This window comes from Pteropus medius, unplaced genomic scaffold (assembly GCF_902729225.1).
Source record: "Pteropus medius unplaced genomic scaffold, Ma_sr-lr_union100, whole genome shotgun sequence".
NCBI lineage: Eukaryota > Metazoa > Chordata > Mammalia > Chiroptera > Pteropodidae > Pteropus > Pteropus medius.
Window position 1 is genome coordinate 27,226,134 of NW_024346667.1, and position 2,526 is coordinate 27,228,659.

General features: G+C 34.7%; 1 pseudogene; it reads right to left on the minus strand.

The window, feature by feature from the left end:
• Window positions 1–1,643: 1,643 nt before the first annotated feature.
• LOC120613643 (uncharacterized) lies at window positions 1,644–1,761 on the minus strand (annotated as a pseudogene).
• Window positions 1,762–2,526: the final 765 nt, after the last annotated feature.

Sequence of the window (2,526 nt, forward strand, 5' to 3'; positions counted from 1 at the left end):
TTCTAGCTCAGAATGAAGTCTCATCTGAGCTAGAAGTTACCATTGACATCTACAAAGTCACAACTTAGTAAGGTAAAATTGCTTGCAAGTAAGTCTAAGGTTATCTCTAACTCTTACTTTTAGCTTAGGCTTTCTTGTTTTCATGGGTCAGAGTCCCCACCTGGATAAAGATGTTAATTCATGATCTGTGGTATTTACAGTTAGAGATAGTTACAGAAAATTTGAATATTTTCTCACCTAATTTCTGCTCTTGGCCCAGGGAGTTATGATTTGATATAGAATTTTCAATAATGTCTCCTAATTTGGAAAGAAGTAGCGTTGAGGTTTACACTTATCTAATTCCTCTTCTGTTTGTCAGTAGAAATGTTAGTTTTGTAGAGATAGGTGAAAAGTGTGTATGTAAAAGTAGGGTTGCTTTTTGAGGTAGAGGCAAAGCTGACTTTTTATGTAGAAGTGTTGGCTTCAGAGATCCAGAAGGAAGCAATGCCACAAACTGCAAAGGGTATCCCCCTTCCTGGAAATAGGACACATCCCACCCTGGATGGAGCGAAACTTGAAAGACAACTGTTCAGTATTAGATCGGGGAGCTGAGCTCCATTCCACTCATAGAAATCAAAGAGCTCCAGTTCAGCTTTCTCTGTTTTCTTCCAATGAATATAGCATAACACTTAATCCACAAAACTGCTGCACCCAAAAAAGACTGACAGTTCTCTGATAACCTGGAAATGAAGTCACATAATATTTAAAATTATGGCATACTCTATAATTAAAGATTCTGGACAGAGCTGGACAAGCATGGCTAATAAAAAAAGAAATGATCTGGCAAAATACCATACTATCAAAATAGCATTCTAAAGAACAAATGAAATCTCAATGAGGAAAATAGGTCTAGTCGAACATTAAATTTCTGAAATAGAAAAAAATATTGAGACAATCAGAGTAAAAAGGCGGAGGGGGGGAAAAAAGAATTAAAGCAAAAAGAGACCATAATAGGAAGACAGATGACTGAGATAATCTGACATAAAACAAGTGGTGTCTCTGAAATAGATAACTCAATTAAAGAGATAATGTTAAATGTTAAAGTGCAGACTCATTTCCTTGAAATGAAGAAATGATTGGATCTGCAAATCGAGAGGGCACACATTGAATCTTATCTTAGTACAGCTATGAAATATATAAGAATGAAAATATCATTATTCAGGCTTTCAATCTGAATAAAGCAAGAAACTTGAAAAATGAAAAATCAGTTCTGCCTCAGAGATCTTCACAATAACCATCAGAGCCCCCCCCCCCAAAAAATGGAGATGTTTCTATTTAGGTGATCTGAAGATCTATGAAAGCAAGAAGCAGCTCTCACTTATTCACCACTATATCCACAACACCAGCAGTTTACGGCACATAGTACGTGCTCTATAAATACTTCTTGAAAAAATGCATATAAATTCCTGAGAAAAGGTGGGTAGTTATTGAATATAGTCAACTTATCTCTCAAATAGGTACATTCTGAGATATGAAACAAATCAGGAAATGTATTCCTTGGTAAATATTTATTTATTTATTTTAGGCAAGGCAACTCTTAGTTGACCTCACAGATTGTAAGGACCTTGTCAGCTTACAATCCCTTATTTCTTTTTTATTTTTTATGCCTACAGCACCTGGTCTTCCTAGGTGGTCTCCCATCCAAGTACTAACCAGACCCAACCCTGCTTAGCTTCTGAGATCAGACAGGATCAGGCTTGTTTGGGTAGCGTGGCCACAGATGGTAAATATTCTTGAAAACAGTCCAGTCAAGCAATAAATGAATCAAAATACAAAGTTTGGGAATGAAAATATGTGATATTGTATCCTTTAATTAAAACCGTACATTCTTTTTTTTCTAAAAGAAGAACTGGCAGAAAGGGCTGATAGGGAAAGAAAGAAAAAAAAAATCTGTGCTAGGAAGTGGAATAAATTGGAATACAGAACCAAGAGTGACGGGTTTATAGAATGAGAGGTTAGGAGAATGTTAATGTTTGAAAGGTTTGGAAAGGAGAAAAAGGGGGATTTTAAGAAAGATTATGGGAGATCTGAAAGTACAGATCGGTATTATTTATTTTTGCTTTCCTACCTTTTTTGAAACTTAGTCATATTGTACCCTAAATATATATATATACGTCTGTACCAAGTTAGAATGTGAGGTTCATGAGGCCAGAGATTTTTATCTTTTCACTGCTATATTTACAGCACCTATAACAATGGCCTAATCCTACTTCAGGAAAAGTAAGTGTTCGATAAACACTTGTTGAATAAATAATATATTAGGTACTATTATGTAATAAAATTTTTCTTATTATAAGACATGATCATTATAAAACTGCTGATGAGATTATTAAATCTTTCAAGACATCAGCTTTTATTTGGGTTATTTCTTTTTACTATGTTTTTGATATGCAAGTACCTATTTCTCCCATTTATTGCTTCATTTCCCTATTACTTCTACCTGTCACCTCTTAGGATTTATAAGATAAAGGATTTTTTTCTGCGAAG